Source organism: Danio rerio, chromosome 15, assembly GCF_049306965.1.
Source record: "Danio rerio strain Tuebingen ecotype United States chromosome 15, GRCz12tu, whole genome shotgun sequence".
In the NCBI taxonomy this organism is placed as follows: Eukaryota; Metazoa; Chordata; class Actinopteri; order Cypriniformes; family Danionidae; genus Danio; species Danio rerio.
This window is the reverse complement of record NC_133190.1, coordinates 37823232-37841764: the sequence shown is the minus strand read 5'-3', so window position 1 is coordinate 37841764 and position 18533 is coordinate 37823232. Positions and strand designations below refer to the sequence as shown.

Sequence of the window (18533 nt, the reverse complement as noted above, 5' to 3'; positions counted from 1 at the left end):
GTTCTGCCTATCTAGTAGACTAGACACCGTGAGCGCATTGTCTGAACGTGTCTAGTTAGGCTGTTTGCTAGATTGTGAAAGCTATTGTTTTAACCCAGCTGTTGATCCATTAGCATACATGCTTTGTTAGAGGGGCTTTAATGCAAATAAAGGCTGAGTAAATGTTTTGTTGACTTGGGGGGTTGGTTATCTGTCAGTTAGCATAAGCAGGCTTGACGTGTGGGTGAGTTGAATTTTGGGTGGGTGGGCTAATGCGGTAACATCTTATTCATGTGTGTCTTTTGTCCACTCCAGCAAACTTGAGCTACTACCTGTAACGTTATGCTTTCTACATAGTCATGTCCCTGCATTGTCTTATCTAACTACAAGGAGAGGCTCTTGTGGTTCAGATAAACCCCTATACAGCATGTGGAAGGGCTGGATAGTCATTGAGACACATGGTGGCATGTGGCAAAGGGTGTGTGCACTCATGCGGTGTTTTCTCTGATAGCAGAGAACTTGACAGTCCCTAAATGAAGCTGAGTTTATTCAAGGAGTTGCTTGTATGGGGTAGATCAAGTTTACAGAATGATTAATTGCATATAAAATATAGAAAAAAATGCATGTATGTGTATATATATATATATATATATATATATATATATATATATATATATATATATATATATATATTAGGGGTGTCACGATTTTGATTTTTAATTGAAATCGATCGAAATTTATGCTCAACTTCGATTATTGAATCAAAAAATAGAATCGTTGAAGCTGCCACGCCCCCATGTCACATCAGCTCGGCTTGCCAAGCGGAAAAAAACATGTTTGTTGAAGTGCTTGTTAAACTGCAGACGCAGGATACCCGTCGACAGAGCTTAAATCCTCTCCTCTTTCAATGAAGTCGCCGGTGTGAAAGTATTTTGGATTTCCAGTTAGTTATGTTGACAACGTTTGTGTTGTCGACAAAAAAAACACAGTTTGCAAGCTCTGCTATGTACGCATTACAGTTGGGATGATAGACGATGGGCGCATCGCGATCCTCCGCCCCGCACCCGTTGCAAATCCGCTCGCGAAAAATACACACTCAGGCCCTGTTTAAACTAATATGTCTTTGTTTTTAAATGGCATTTTAGAACGACAACGATCCACATCCACACTGGCGTGTAGCATTTCTGAGCAGCCCTCTTTCCTCACTACCGCTGAAAACGCACATCACGTGACCACACACACTCAGGCCCCGTTTACACTAGTGCGTTTTAGTTTTAAAACGGCGTTTTAGGATGAAAACGATCCGCGTCCACACTCGCGTTTTACCCATCGTTTCTCAACTGCTCTCCGTCCACACCAAAACGCTGAAAACGCACATCACGTGACCACACACACACACTTTGGCAAGCGCTCCAGCATTTCTACCCAGATGAGAGCTCTGCTAGTTGGACTTCTCATCAAGCATCTCCCGCTGGATCTAATCTCACTATATTTATTAAACGTGATATTTCATTCATCTTGTTGTCTTTATCTAACTACATATTCCCTGACTTTGGTCATTGGAATCTATTACTTGTTCTCAGGTAACGTGTTTTGGCTGAGCGCAAAGATAAGTTAATGATTAATGTAAGCACGTAGCCTACATTCTGTATATTGACCAATCGCTAGCCTTTATTTCCTATAATGTATAAACTTATTGTATGTTATACTTTTATAATGGCCATTATCGATTATTAAAACTGATATTCAGCAAAAGAGAGGGTATGTTTCGTATTTTCACTGAAATTGAAAGGAGGCAGTTGTTATCGGCTCCGTTTTGTTATAAATATCCACACAGTGAAGATGACGCTCATATATGCAGCACGACGCCTCAACATTTCTGCTGTCTGTTTAGTTGTTAATATTAAAAAGAAAATAGGCAGTTCCTTATATCAAGTTTACATTTTATTGTTGAGAAAGTGAAACAACGTAGCCAAGGTGATGTGAATGAAGTTATAAAGTACACTGTTCCCTGTGAAGATTGACGCGTGTCCTCGGTATGTTTTCCATATCAAACTGAGAAGAAGAGATGCAGCCTTGATCAAACTTGCGAAGTCTGAACTTACACGGAGAAGATTCAGGACTGAACTGTGTGTTAGGCTACTTAATATTGAGGAAAAGCCCCAATCAGAGAGGCGAATGTCTGCAGCCCCGCCTCCGTTTTCAGATGTCTCCGTCTTTCCCCATCCACACTGAGACGGAGCAGCAGCGTTTTAGAATGAAAACGGCCTCTCCAGCGTTTTCGAAACGCTCCGTTTTCGGCGCTCGAGAACTCCGGCGTTGTGTGGACGGATGGCGTAACCGTAGCAAAACTTATGCGTTTTCAAACTAAAACGCATTAGTGTAAACGGGGCCTCATTCACACACAGACACAGACGCACACACATTGTCATGCGCTCGAGACAGGGAGTCAAGGCAGTCAGCGAGTCAGTAGACTGCTTCCATCTTTTACTTTTACACAAGTACTTAGTCATTTTAGCGAACACCTCAGATACTGTTGGCTGGTTTCTGTTGGTTGTGCACCTTTTTTACCGACGCCATTATAACGACACAGATCACTGCCTATTCACGAGTCCCGCAGAAAAAAGTGATTGACAGGTTGTAATTGTGTGTAACTTACCTTTATTCATTCACTGTATGATTTGTTTATGGGTAAAACAAAGACCGTGCAAGTCAGGTAGTTTAAACGGTAGGCTACTAATAATTAATTCGTTATTAATTAATTAATTATTCATAATCGAAAATCGAATCGTAACTTTAGAATCGAAAATGTAATCAAATCGAGGATTTGGAGGATCGTGACCCCCTAATATATATATATATATATATATATATATATATATATATATATATATATATATATATATATATATATTAGGGTTGTAACAATATACCGGTATGACGGTTTACCACGATTTGAACGTGCACGATTATCATACCATGAACAATTGCATATCAACGGTTTTAACCCTTAAAGACCGAGACAGCCGCCCGCGGCTAAAAATAAGTATTGCTCTTAAATGTTTAATAACTTTTGATCCGCTGATCCGATTCATACAATTCAAAGATTGGCATAAAGAAGAGAATCTCAGCTTTCCAGTGCTGGACTTTCAGAGGCTCCGGAATCAGTGCGGTTACGTCATCAACATTTGACAACGCTGATTTGACAAAGAAACGCTCGTCACTGTGTCTCCGGACAAATCAGACATGATACATTGATGCATTGTCCCTCCTCCATGCCCAGATTGGTTCAAACTCGCTATATCACAACCAATAAGCATAGGTTTCGCTTTTGTTTGTGGACCAACATGAGCTTTTTGAACAACACGGAATGAGAGAAAGGCATACATTTATGCGCGGCTAAATAAAACGCAAAAAAAAAGTTTTGCATGAAATAATTCTCATACTAAGTACTTTTGCATGCACAGCAGCACAGAAACATGAAAAAACAGTGACACAGCAAAGACAAACTGCTGCTCTTGCTGTTTTCAAAAGACGCAAATGAAGATGCAGCTGTTTGTCTGCATTGCAGACAACCATATCCATATCCATAGACAACCATATCCTTGCTGGCACATAAAATCTAGGGATGTTCCATATTGAATCTAGTTTCGTTATGTAACTATTTATAGTATAGTAAATATTTATATCTATTTTTTACTGAGGATTTGCACCATGTTTATTTGGACTTTATTTGGACTTTGACACATTATTTATTATTTTCTTATTTTTATTTGTTCATTGTAAGTGGTGTTGTTTATAGTAACTAAAAATATATTATTTGGAAAAAGTCAAATTTGCTTCACTGTTCTATTATTTTGTAACATACCGTATACCGCGAAACCGTCAAACCGTGGTATTGTTTTAGACGATTATCATACCGTGAAAAATTCATACCGTTACAACCCTAATATATATATATATATATATATATATATATATATATATATATATATATATATATATATATATATATATATATATATATATATATATATATATATATATATATATATATATACATAAATCTAAGGTTACATCAGTTGGAAATTATTTAAATATAGTAAGAACAGACAGATCTAAAATAAATATATTTACTTTTTTACAATTTTTTAATATATAAATAATAAATCAATAAAAAATCTATAATAGATAAATTAGATATAATAGATAAAAATATAGTCATACTGTTAAACCTATGCATTCATTGGTAATATGAAGCTATCAGAATTATTTTTAAATTAAATTATAAACTATAATAGTACACGATCAGCGCAGTTTTAAGTAAAAATGATAATGGAGTGATTATATTTAACTTTCATAGTGTGAATGATAACTGTTCTGTTGTTTTTCATTTTGAAGATTAAAACTCTCAAGCTTTTCAAAAGACGGTGCATTCTGGTTGCTTATCAATGTTTTTAATCACTCCGGATGAATTCAAAATTTCTGCTGCTAGTAAATTAGATATAAATTCCGAATGGTTTATGTTCAGATTCATATCATGATAGGCTCTCTGATCTGTTGTTGGCATTGTTATAACAGCAGCAATATGCATTTTGACATCTGAAGCCAAGTTTCTGTGTACTGAAGATTTTTACATGTAAGTCTTTTACATAATGGTTCTTCCACATTAGCTGATATGCATCAATTTGGCACAAGAACTAATGCTTTTAAACATGCCATCACATTCGCAATATCTACATTAAAAGATGCATATAAAAGTTGATAGATGAATAGATTTTATTAAAGTGTATCTTTTAGGACAGTTGTTCGTCCTGTGTCAGTATTTCTGGCCTGTTGTGTAACAGCCGTCTACTGCAGGGGATTTTGGATTAAAGATAGAAATGATTCCTAAATTAATGCCTTTTTAATTCAAACTGCAAGACTCATCTTACATGTGTGTGATAAAGAATCAGGCCTGTAGCCAGCCCAGTAAAAGGAGTGGTTTCTTGTACTCAAAAAGTGGACATTTTTGCAGTTATTTGCCTCATTTTCTTTCCCTTTGAACACTACATTTTATTTTGAGAAACATTTATAATATTTTGGAGCAGTAAACATGTTGGGTTAAATAATCCAAATGAATCATTGATTTCTACTAGTCTTCATAAGTTTTAAAACCAGATTTTTTCACACTTTTAAGCAGCATCTTTGGATATTTTTTCTGCTGGAGATACTGTTGTTGTCTTTAAAAAAAAAAAAAAAAAACTTACACACACCATCATTTTATTTCAAGAATAAGCTCCAAGATTTAAAATAAATGTTACTTGTAAAATGTTTTCTATATTTAACAGTACAGCAGGTCAGTAGTGAAAGATGACATCACTTACGTTAGATTCTTATGTTTTCATGCACGCCTGGATGTTAGACTCATAAAAAATAATTGTTTGCATTGGACAAAACTAATTAGCTGAAATCACACCAAGTTGACAGTATAGGGCTGGGTGATTTGGCCTAAAATCAAAATCTCAATTAATTGAACGTTTTACCTAGCTTTGTTTATTAATAAACGATTATTTTATTTATTTATTTATTTTGGCCTCATAGTTCACTGACAAGTTTTGTACTGTAAATATGTTCACATATTACAAGTGAGAGATTTTTGAATATAGGGTGCATTTCTTGATTTTGAAATAGTTAAAGGAAACATGCACTATCTATGATTATTTACTGAACATCATAATTGAAAATATGCCGTGTGACATGTTACAGTTTTACGAGGTCCGCAGGTATACGAGCTTGCGAAGGCTGTGACGGAACATTGTGTGTTCGATGTACAAGTATAAATCAGCCTTAACAGAGTGGGGTCACATGACTTCATATGCGGTAAGGAAAGTAAATGAAAAACAATTGACCTGGAAAAATTTGATGATCAATTATAGGTTTTGAATGTCGATGTTGATTACTTTTTGATTAAATGCCCAGCTCTTATCAACAACCAACAAAAGAATCCGCTAGTTCTTAAAGCCTATTTTGATGGGTCATTTTTAATATTTAGGATGGCATAGCGGTCAAAATAGGACAAATGAGCTCATGTATGGGACAAATTTTGGATCTTTATCAGTGAGGAGTGGGTCTTTAAAATCACCCAATACTCTCCCCACCTTTTACGGGCCTAACAATTGTCAGAATGTAAGTAAATATTGGAAGAAGACCATCTTCCTTAGTTGTAGTCTGGGGGTTTATGACATTTGTGTGATGCACTATGGTTTGCTCTCTTAAGCAATTTCATGTGCATTTATGGATCTTTTTAAAATGACAATCGGTCATAACATTTTAACACATTCTGCACTGGTTTCTCAAATTAATTCTTATAATTGTAAAATGTCTTCAGGTTGTTTCTCAGGATATTTTTGGGGGAACACTATGTTGCTGTTGCAGAGGGCTCAGTGTCTTTACAGATGAATGTGTTCGTTCCTGCTGGGTAATTCAATCCTATAATTTTATGCTTGGTTTGGAATATGATGAAAACCGACCCACTTTTTCCCCATTTTTATTCACATATTCCCCTTGATGTCTGAATTTGAAATGGATTGTCTGCACGGAGTAGTGCCTTTTTATTCCTGTACCCTTTTTTTCATTAGCTGAAAGTCTTTGTGAAGAATCTAAATTGGTTGTGTTAGTTCAAGTCTCTGTTTCTGATCTGAGGGAAAGAAATAGTCTCCGGCAGTCTGAACTTGTCTGAACTCATCACATCCGAGGCGTGATGAGCTACGTCTCCTGGGTTTGCTTAAAAATGGGTTCGATTTCCCAGCTGTCAAGTGGAGGAGGGAACCGTTCTGCTGGCGTCCTTCCATATCTTTGAATTTTTTTAAGTTACTATCTTGCAGTGTAGTCTATTCCAGATTACTGTTACATTTAAACTACTCCCTCAAAAGGCGGCAAGATATTTGAGAATGACCTCTTATTGGATCCCACGAGGGCAGAGGAGCCATCTGCCTTCTGTTTAAAGCACTTCTTAGAGAAATGACATCTTGGCACGTTTCTGAGTAAATCGCTGGATAGATGATATCCTTGCATAGTGTGATCAGGATTGATGGTATTCCAGATAAAGAGATCTCTATAATGCCATTCTCTTGTGCTCACTAAACTGACCGCAAAATTACTAAGTAATAGTCAGTAAGTCTGCAAAATATAAGAAGGATAGTTAGATGGATGTGATCAATTGATAAGTGAGAACGTTTACATGGACACCAATACTCCAAAACAATTTTAATACAATTAAGGCAATACTATGATTAAAAGTCTACCATATAAACAGCAATTAAAATTTTTTTTTTACCTTAAACTGACTAAAGTCCTACTCGAACTAAACATAAATCGAGTTAAGACATTTCCATTTTAGTTGCATTATTGAAGTGCAGTACAGACATGTAAACACCTTAAATTAAACATGACGGTTGTGTAGTACGTTTTGCAACCGGATGCACACGGCAGTTGTCAGGCATTTGATGACAAACAAATGACAATAGGTTGTTTTCACATCGTCATTGATGACGCGAGATGGAATTAGTGATGTCCATGCAAACGTATAATCAATCAAAAGAAATATGAAGCGAGTTATTGTAGCTGAATTCTTCTGGGATCCTGCTGGGAGGAGCGAGTTGAGAATCATGTTAGTTTATTTGAAAAGGGTGTCCGGTGTATTTGAACTAATCTGTGTGCACTGCAAGGGCTTTTACTTTGCTATAAATGTGAATCAGGCAAGTTGTCTGTAATAAAGCTGAACTCAAATGTTAAAAGTCTGCATGGACAGGAAGGAGACTTTTATTTTGGCATGTGGATTCACTTCCAACTGAAATTGAATATTGGGTATGGGGGCGGGGCTTTCTTTATGTACATCATTCCCTCATAGCTAGGCCCACACGGAATCTTTGCGCGCAGAATTCCGCAGGTTTCTGCAGATTTTTAGCCCTTCATTAATTCTGTTTATTTACTTGAGTAAATGTGTAAATCTGAATTTATTCAATTTTTATTCAGTAATTTTTAAACTTTTTATTTCATATATTAAGGTTTAAGTTATGGTACTCTGCTGGATACTCCCAAAATAATTCCACAGAAATCCGCAGATTTTTACCTAAATTCTCAGCAGAAATAGCAAAAAAACATCCGCAGATTCCGTCTGGCCCTGCTCATAGCAAGGTAATGCGGAAGCAAATGGGCAGACTTTAAATGTTACCAAAACAAGCTTTTCTTTTTGCAGTGGATTGACTTGCATGGATTAATTGTTAGCCTAAAGGATAACAATGTGTGCTAGCAAAATATTCATTGTAAATTTTGATTTAACAGTTGAGTGCTGCAGGAATAGAATATTGTAGGCCAACCTGGGAACTAACGTCAAGCTAATTTCATTGACTTATAAATCCCAGTGAATTAGTCCATAGATTTCTGGATTATTCAAACAAAAAATGTATTATTTTTCCGCATTTAGCTCAGCAATATAATCTTCATAAATGAACACTTTTTTTAAGCATAAAAACAACTGCCAGAAGTAATTTTTACATTTCACAAGTTGGACAATTAGTGTTACTTGACATTGTTTTTAATAAACAGTTTTCTACTTTTTTTTCTATACTTTGAGAGAACAGTGTGCCTGAAAATATAAACTTTTTAAGTGGTTTCAAAATCAAACTTTCTCACAGTCACTGTTTACTTCATTGAAAAATTATCTTTATCTCCTCGATCTAAACTTGATTGTTTAAAAATTCTGACAGTATTTATATGTGAATAGGTAGAATAGAAGTCGTTTTTGCTATGAAACATGTCATAGAAATTATTGGGATAAGTGATATTATTGTCATTTGAAAGGTGCAGTATATGTAAGTTTGACACCCAGTGGTTGAACTAGGTATTGCACTCCTGGATCAAAACAAATGCAAGCGCTGGTTGCCAGATTGAGGACCAAGGAACGAGTCTGACAATCAAGCCTAACGCCCCATTCACCCAGGGCTTCAGCGTCAATGCTTGACTGAAGGCATGTCTGAAGTTGGGGTCAACGCGATCGTCATAGCAGCGTCAGCCAATGAAATTCAGTCAGCAAAAGGCCACTGTCTAGCTGCTGTATTTGCATACAGCGATCTGAATGGCTGACGCTTCCGTCTGACCTTTAAAAGTTGAGCTAGTCTAAACTTCTGCAGCGAGCAACGCCTCTGAAGCGGCGCAGACAGATCCACAATGCAGTTCGGCAATGCCTGACGTCACTCATTCAAAGTGAATGGGAAGCGTTGATGCTGACGCCTCGTGTGAATGGGGCGTAAAAGCTGATTTAAATCATGTTCTAAATAAAAGCAACAGGATGTGATAGAAGGAATATTTTTCATATTAAAAGGAGTTTTTGTTATAACCCACACCTGATTGAACTATTAGAAACAGCTTCTATTGCTTGCAGCTGAACAACAGAAAACTGACAATGATCACCTTAGATACGCCTAATGTCCTTTATTCAGTGTTAAATGCTAATAATGTAAGTTTCAATGCCATTTTACATGGCATTTATTGCCATACTACTGAAAGCAGTAGCAGATAGTTCACCTCAGACCTTGAAAAGAAAATAAACCATTTGAAATTGAACTTTAAAACTGTGACTCAAAATCAGCACATATCAGTAATTTAGCATGTACGTTTAATAATGTTAAAGAGGTTTATTATGTATGTATTTATTATGTATTAAGTATTAAATAGATTACCAATCTTACTATTTCATGAGTGATTGCATGTTCTGTATTTCGTAAGGGCTGTATTTAAATTTCTGTCATGTTTCGTCTGGTGCAAACAGCCAAATTGCTTATTAATGCAAACCCTATCACATAGCGTGTAGTTAGGACGCAGGGTTAAAATGTAACCTGCTCACCTAATGTTTACGTTCATAATATTTATTTTATTTGTTAATTAATTACCACCTAATGTGGAACTCTTAATCTGCATCTTATTTAGGAGTCTGCTACTGTCCACTGCAGGCCACATTTTGGTCACGGGCACATGCTTTGAGAGCTTTTCTGATTGAATAAATGAAATATGCAGTTTTTCGCCAAGGCAACCCGGGGTGCTGAAATATAATTGGCTGAACTGGCAGTGGGTGGGTTTAAAGAACCAAAACAGAGACAGAGTTCCAGCACGGACTGCCCATTTTCAAAGCAGAATATCTGACTTTAGCATTGTTTTCAAGATAAACAAGAATGTTTGCATAACATGTTTCTTAAATATATGCACACGTATTATGGTATTTTTCTGCTCTAGAAGAGTCAAAAACTTACATACAGCACCTTTAAGACCAATTTATGCCTTGTTTATATAATGATTCTACAACAGGATTTTCATTGCCATAAACGCATTCAAGGCAGAAAAAACACATGTAAATGTCCTTTTTGGCTTTAAAGTTATTCATGAATCATAACTTTTCTGGAAGTGGACTGCAGATTTAAAACAGAGATCGCTTTGACAACTACTCAAAACCGGTAGTTTTTTTGGAAAATGTTTTGAAAATGAACCTTTTCTTGACCTGTTAATAAAAAAAACATCCCTGAACTCTCTGACACCTCTAACAGAGATTAGATGAGATAACAGAAGCTGTGAAATGACACTAATTTAAAGACATTTATGTCACAATATATCACAATATATATTGAGTGGCCAAAAATGATTGAGCTCATGTCCATGTATTACACGATAAGTTGATATTCTGATTATAGTGTTGGAACTATGACCTTACTTTGTAGGCTAATCGGCTGCTAGCATAAAACTGGTTCCCTCGATAAAATCCTTATAGAATTTTCCCATAGGCTTTTTGAAGATTGCAAATAATAAGCTCTGTGATCAAACACTGTTCATTACACTTACACGTTTTGTCCAGCCAGATAATCCTCACACGAAAATACAACTTTGAGCACTTTTGGATCTTAAATACAAACGCAGGAACTAAAAAGCTAACATTAGCTGTAAACGGACTACACTAACTTCAGGGCGCTCGCCTGTGACATCAGCACCACCCTGCTACAGATGACTCTTCAAGCTTATATTTTAGAAATATTGTCCATGACAAAGAGTAAATCTCTTTGTTTATTATATTATAATCCACGCTATTTATTATAAACTAATAAATACACAAAAAACACATAGACCTACTTGCCGTTTTTAAGTGGGAAATGCATCTGTTTTGCTTTACGGTTGTTGTAAAAGTTTTAAAAACGAAATGTATAAATGTGCCTGCATAACATAAGACATTTAAACAAGTGTAACGTTATCGCTCGCGTGCACACAGCCTGCTTACCTTAACAGTTAAAACATAAAAAAATAAAATAAAATCAAGACTGTGCTGTAACTGATGTGTTTTATGTCGTAGAGTAAAACGTGAAAGTATCTTGAGCTTGTGTTTGCCACAAACATTATTTAATCGTTTTAACTGAAACCCCATTCAAAAAACCCATTGACTTTGGAACGAGGGAACTGAAACTAAACAATGGTAAAATACTAACTCGCTTTTGGGTTTTTGCAAACAAATTAACGTCATAGTTTCTCCACTCTATTGTGACAGGCCTATTTGAACATACTACGTAGTACATAATAAACAGTCCTTCCCCTCTATAATTTTCCCTGAACGATGAGCGTTGTAGTAAACTCCATTGGGGCAAATAAATGAGATCTTTTCTCTAAATTGAATTTAACATCACCAGAGAGATGTCTGCTGCTCTCCTCACTAGAGCACACACACCAGATGCCAGACAGTCTCTTTAGCAACGTCACTACAAACTACAGACAATACAGTGCAACAGTAATCTATATACAATAACTGTAGTAGGATCCACAGCATTCATATAGTGTGCACTGCAGTTATAATGTCTGCTGCTTTTCACATAAATTATTATTAGCTGTCAATGGTTTTATTAATTAACATTACTCATCAGCTTGGAAATAAATGTTCTAAAAGAGTAATTTGTTCCTCTGTTTTGTTATGCTTTTGTTTATAGTTGTATAATGGACTTCTCTATTCTCAAAGAACAGAAAACACTGTTTTGTTGTAAATCGTTGATGTTTAAAGGGCACCTATTTTACCCATTTTTCAAGATTTTAGTTGAGTTTTTGTGTTTTCAGAATGTTTCTGTAAAGTTTCAGCTCAAAATACCCATCAGATTACTTATTATAACTTTCAGAATGTGGAAAGTTTGAGCTGTTAGGACATTGCAGCTTTTTTTTTTTTTTTTTTTTGCCTCTGTCTTTAACGCAAATGAGCTAGTTCCCCCCGCCCACTGTTCCCACGTGCGTTTTAGAGCCATAGAGATCTTTTGGTATTGCTCTGATGTGTGCAGCCTTCACCTGCTGTGTCTCACATAGATACACGGTACAGTGACAGACAAGAATGAAGCAGTTCTCCCTTACTACAGTAAGAACTTTCCCAATGCTTATTTGATGCATTTGTTGTGGAGTTAATTCAAGCCAATCTGCAATGAGTCGCACACAATGTTATTATAAAGTTTGCACACACACATTTAGCTTTGCACTGTTTTTGCACAGCAAAACAGGACACAGAGTAATATCCACTGCTGAATGGATATCTGTTATGCTAATGTACAAAATTAGCCTGATTTAACGTCCACAAACCAGGATTGAAGCGTCTTCTTTTATACCGACATGCGGCTGTGGTGATAAATTATGTAGCGATTTTTCGGTTTTTATTACAAACATGCAGGTTTTAATAACGTATTTATGGAGTAAAACTTATTCTTGAGGTCCTGATGATCACAGAGAGCTGAACAGATCTTTTTATCCTAGTTGCTTTGCGCACGTCCTGTCTTGTTGATATGATTATGGACTTTAGGTTAGGTTTAAGTTTTTGTACATGACCATGATTTTTAAACCATCTCATTCTCTATACTTTTACCTTTGTAGTTTACACCTTTCTTATTATTAGTTGTATCTTAATACACATTATATTTTAGCTAATCACCATAAGCTTGATGAAGTGAGTGTTAAAAGTCTAATATATGCAAATTTTTTGTGGGTTATGGAAAAGTAATTGATTAACACTGTAAGTTATTAATGTATGAGCTATTAGGTGCTGGATTTTAATTAGGGCATTTGCATGGGGAGTTAATCCTCCGGCCGTGGACCATATGCACAAGTGTGCCAGTGATTCCCATTTTAATCCTGGAGAACTGGGTAAAGATTTTGCCACGCTGCTTGCATATCTTTTCAAGAAATTTCGGTAATTCAGATCTATTCATTAGATCTGACTGAATTCTGTTTGAAACCACAGTTGAAATCAGAGTTATTACCCCCCCCCCCCCCCCCCCTGAATTATTAGACCGCTTGTTTATTTTTTCCCCAATTTCTGTTCAACAGAGAGAAGATTGTTTCAACACATTTCTAAACATAATATTTTTAATAACTCATCTCTAATAACTGATTTATTTTATCTTTGCCATGATGACTGTAAATAATATTTACCCAATATTTTTTAAGACACTTCTATACAGCTTAAAGTGACATTTAAAGGCCTAAATAGGTTAATTAGGTTAACTAGGCAGGTTAGGGGAATTAGGTTAGTTATTGTATAACAGTGGCTTGTTCTGTAGATTATCAAGAAAAAATATAGCTTAAAGGGGTTAATAATTTTGTCCCTAAAATGGTGTTTAAAAATTTAAAAACATGCTTTTATTCTAGATGAAATAAAACAAATAAGTCTTTTTCCATAAGAAAAAAATATTATCAGACATACTGAAAAAAATGTTTTGTTAAACATATTTTGAAAAATATTAAAAAAAAGAAGAAAAAACAGTGCTGTTTTTACATTACCGTCATCTAACCATTTATGCAATATCAGCCATAATATGTATGCAAATTAATTATTTCTGTATGTATTTTTTCTTCAGCTTTGTGTTTGTGACTAATATCCTGTTGTGATTTGACTGCATTTCCTGTCATCTGATCTGAACTTTAATCACATCCTCTCATTTATAATCATTCTGGTCATTTTATGGCCTACGTATGACCAGATGAGTGTGAATTCTTCTCGAACAGGAAGTGTATGTCATGTATTTGCTTCATCAGCAGCATGTGGTCTGCATGTGCACAGGAAGTGGAAACAGTAGGACAGGAAGTGCACATTGTCTTCTCACTTCAGATATGTCAGTAATTGTGCGTATGTGCGAGGCCGTAAGCTCCACTCACACTTTTTACATTGTCACTCGAACAGAAATTCCTGCTATTATTAAACTTTTTGTGACTTAGTTAATAAAAAAATGTTCTAATTTGCCTGAATTCACCTCAAATTTCGTTATCAGCCACTGATTACACTCCAGATAAAGTACTGACAGTACTGTGCTATGCGCTAATATTGGCACCCTTGGTAAATCTGAGCAAAGTCTGCTGAGAAAAATGTCTTATTTGCTCAGTATTAACAATAATTGAAGACACTTAAGAATGTTTTTGGATTTTGTTTTCTTGAAACTCTTTTAAACAGTTAATGGAGAGTTTTTTTATTTTTAATTACAGATTCAAGCAATGATTAAAAATGATCATCCAGCGCTAGTAAAGATTTATCAAAACATTTGCAATGGGAGGGTCTTGATTTTAACCCTTATGTACTGTTGGGAAGATTTAATCCACTCTGGGGTTTTGAGTCTTAATTTGGCCATATTTTTTTATGTTTGAGCTAGCGGAATGATTTTTGGTGACAAATCTTATTTTGACACATATTTTGATAAACTGCTTTAAAGAATAAAAAAAAACAATACACTTTTGGGCAAATTTTCTACCCTTGTAAGTTCAGTATGAAAGCATCCACTGAATTAAACTGCTGTAAAAATGCATCAGATTAATATTTTATCCCAGGTTTTTTGCATAAATCTGTAAATCAAACTCAGTCCTGATCAAAACTACAAACTTACTTGGAAATCTACAGCAATTTAAATATTTAATTTCCAAATTTATAAATGATGTCAATGACTTGGTGGGAAAAAACACATTAAATGACACATTTTTAATATAAAAAGCACCACTGGCAAAATCGTCATTGGCTCTAGCCACCCTGTCATTAGCACTTTTACTATTGAACATGATTTCTAAGCAAATAAACCATTTAAAAGCTGTTTATAAGTTTTGGACTTCATATTAATGTTAATTTGTCTGCATTCTTCATTACAAACTGGCAATCCCACCTGAACACTAATCAACCTCAACTTTGATTTGCTTAGAACTAAAGTGGTCAGAAGCTGTTGTGGAAAAAAGATTCTGGTCTGCAAAATATTCTAAGTCTCTAAGTCAAGCTTTTCAAAAAAATGACAAACTCTGAGATCTCAGAATTGTTTAGGCAAAGCAGTTTGTTGTTACAGCATCAGTAACAACAGAGACGGGTCGTTTGAGTGTCTGCTGAACATAGGCTTGCACACAGTTTAAATGTCTTAATGTCTATGTCTTAATACTCCACCCAAATTTACACATTACACACCTCTATCAGCTTCTCCGCTAATGGGATCTTAAATCTCTCAGGTGCCCGCCACCAATAGAATCTCAGGGTCTTTCAGGGGTCTTACCTATGGTCAGTTAAGGTCTTTCCTTCCTGTTTCAAAAGTGATGACTCAGCCAAAAAACAATGCTCAACAATCTATCTTGTTCACTGTCCACTGAGCTGTCAACCTAAAGTTCAGCTGAAGTTCATAGATACTCATAATTTTTTAGATGTCAGTACAAATGAGTGTGGGCGCACGTGCAGGTGCGCCTTATCATGAGTTACAGAACAGAACGCAGGTGTCCTATGGCATGCATCCATAAATTTACCATCATTGTGACATTTAATGCTGCTCTTCTAATTTATCTTCTCATTTCTGACTGCATTTACACATAATTACTTTTTTTTTTATTAATCAAAGCACACATACCTGATAATAATGCCATAGGTATGGGTAATAATAAAATAGTTAATACAATAGATGATGATAATAATAATGATAATAATAATGATTATGATGAAATTACTCAAATAAGCATATAAATGAGAGTAATACATTCATCAGAAATTCATCAAGACCCCAAGAGTTCCCCAACAATGCAAGGTTTATCCGACCACATTTTCTTGAATTCTCTCGTAATGGACTACTACATTTCTGGGTAACACTTTAAAATAATAGTCCATTAGTTCATGTATTTTTTAACATGAACAAGCAATTATCAATACATTTATTATGGTATTTATTCACCTTTACAAAATTATTCCTACTTAATGTTACTGAATACATTAATTAATGAACCATTATTCTAAAGTGTTTCCTATTTCTGATAGGTTGTCTCCAGCTCCCATTGAAAAAGAATGACTTGCAGATAATTTAATGCTTTAATTTTGAAGTATTGCATGAGAAACAAGTACTGGAAATGAAACATTTTGAATAGAAGTCCGCTAATTTGTGAATAGCTTGAGGTGATTTTGGACTTGTATGAAAAGGTTAATGCGAATAATAAAAGGTGAAAATGTGTTAACTCTGACGTGGCAAATATTATATGACTAAGCTGTCCCCATTGTGATTGTCTTTTTACTGTTGGTTGCTACAAACGCTATAATCATCCACTTTAACAGATTGATGGAAAAGCATTTCATATGCTTTTGTAATTTTGTATTTTTGCAAACTTTAAGATTCATTTCATTTTATGCAAACCCAGCTAGTAATTAAGACAGGCGAACATCCTCTTTCAGGCTGCTTTATAACACTTGCAGTTCACTGGGATTTGCTTAAAATGATTGTGCCCTGATTGTGGAAATGGCATTTTAGTAGCCACTTCCCATTTTGAGAAGCTCAACAACTTTTTATTGTCAAGTCATCACTGAATATTTTGGTGATAAATGACTAAGCGACTTTGGTCTGTGTGTTATTTCCTCATTTTAATACCCTTGTGAAACAGGAGGCCACGGTTGAATGAGTCCTTGTTCCTGTCGCCCAGATGTTCTAAAATATTAAAAGTACTTCAATAATATTTAACAAAAACAATGTATTGTTTAACAAAACAATGTATTCGTAAGGGTGCCAATAATTGTGGCACACAAATTTTACAAGATAAAATATTTGTGTTTTTGATAAAACTGTGCTGCATTTGAAACGGCTTGTTCTCAATCAATGTAAAGGTTATTTTAGTATTCGAAACCATTTTGTTGTCTTATTTACCAAATTTAAACAGTGTGCCAGTATCAATGAAGGACAGTGTATCTGAAAAAGCCACATCAGCTGACCTTTAATCTGAACAGTGCTATGCTTCTATCACAGTCTGATTTTTTTGGCTTGAGAAAGAGGAGCGTCACCTGAGGAGAGTTTGGGTGAAATCGGGCTATCCACAAACACTTCCCTGTTAGTTTTATAGCAGGGTCAGTTACTGGCTAAACACATTCCAGCACAGGGAGGCTCTCCATCCCCCCCCCCTTCTCTCTCTCTCTCTCTCTCTCTCTCTCTTATACTCTTTTTACTTTACTCTGTCTTTTGATAGTTTACTTTCACTGCCTCTTTATTGCTTTCTGTCTTTCCATGTTGTCTATCTTGCTATTGCTTTCTTTCCCACATTCGCTTTCTTTCTTTCTCTTTCTTTTTTTTTCTTTTTTTTCCTTTTTCTTTCTTCTTTCTTTTTCTTTTTTTCCTTTTTCTTTCCTTTTTTTCCTTCTTTCATTTTGCTTTTTTCCTCTTTCGTTTTTACATTCTTTTCTTTCCTTTTTTTCTCTCTTTTCTTTTATTTTCTTTAATTCTTTCTTTTTCCTTTTTTCTTTCATTCATTCTTTCTTTTCATTTTCTTTCTTTTCTTTCCTATTTTTCTTTCTTTTTTCTTTCATTGTTCTTTTTTCTCTTTCTTTCTTTCTTTTACTTTTTCTTTCTTTTTTCTTTTCTTTCTTTCTTTCTTTCTTTCTTTCATTGTAGTTTACAGTGGTGATTTTAATATTTTAAATGCTACAGACCCTCAAGCATCAAATGTAAAAATAGTTTCTTATATAAATATCCTTTTCTACTATGTAGAAATTGTAATTGTAATAAAACTGTGAAAAAAATAATATTGTTAAATGGTCTAAATATTATTTGAAAATATTTAGTTTCTTTTAAGTTACATTTATTAAAGTTTTTCTATTTATTGCAATACTTGATGTATTTATTTTTCTAAATTTGAATTTTAAAAATCTTATTAATAATTGTTTTTTATTTAAGTCCATTTGATTTAGTTGTTTTAATCTTATTTAATCAATTTTCTGTGTCAGTAATTTTATAATTATTTGATTTTATATTATTATATTAGATATTATTTAATCTAACAATTAACTTTTTATATTAATTTACATTGTTTCTTTTATATGAATGATCAAAATATTTACCTATCCTTTGAAAGGATGTGCATCTAAAGACCTTTAGACATGCATGCTATGTCTGAATTTTTTGTGGTTGTCGATGATGTCTTGCACTGACGTATGAGTTCAGAGGAAGTTTCAGCATTTTAGCTGGCAGTGATTTCTTAAGAGGACCTAGAGTGTTGAGTAAACTCTGACACACCCACAAGCTTCA

At 34.8% G+C, this 18533-nt stretch overlaps 1 protein-coding gene across 9 annotated transcripts in view; it reads left to right on the top strand.

Annotated features, from left to right (window-relative positions):
* Window positions 1–18533, top strand: part of agfg1a (ArfGAP with FG repeats 1a) — a 56103-nt gene that overhangs the window by 408 nt on the left and 37162 nt on the right.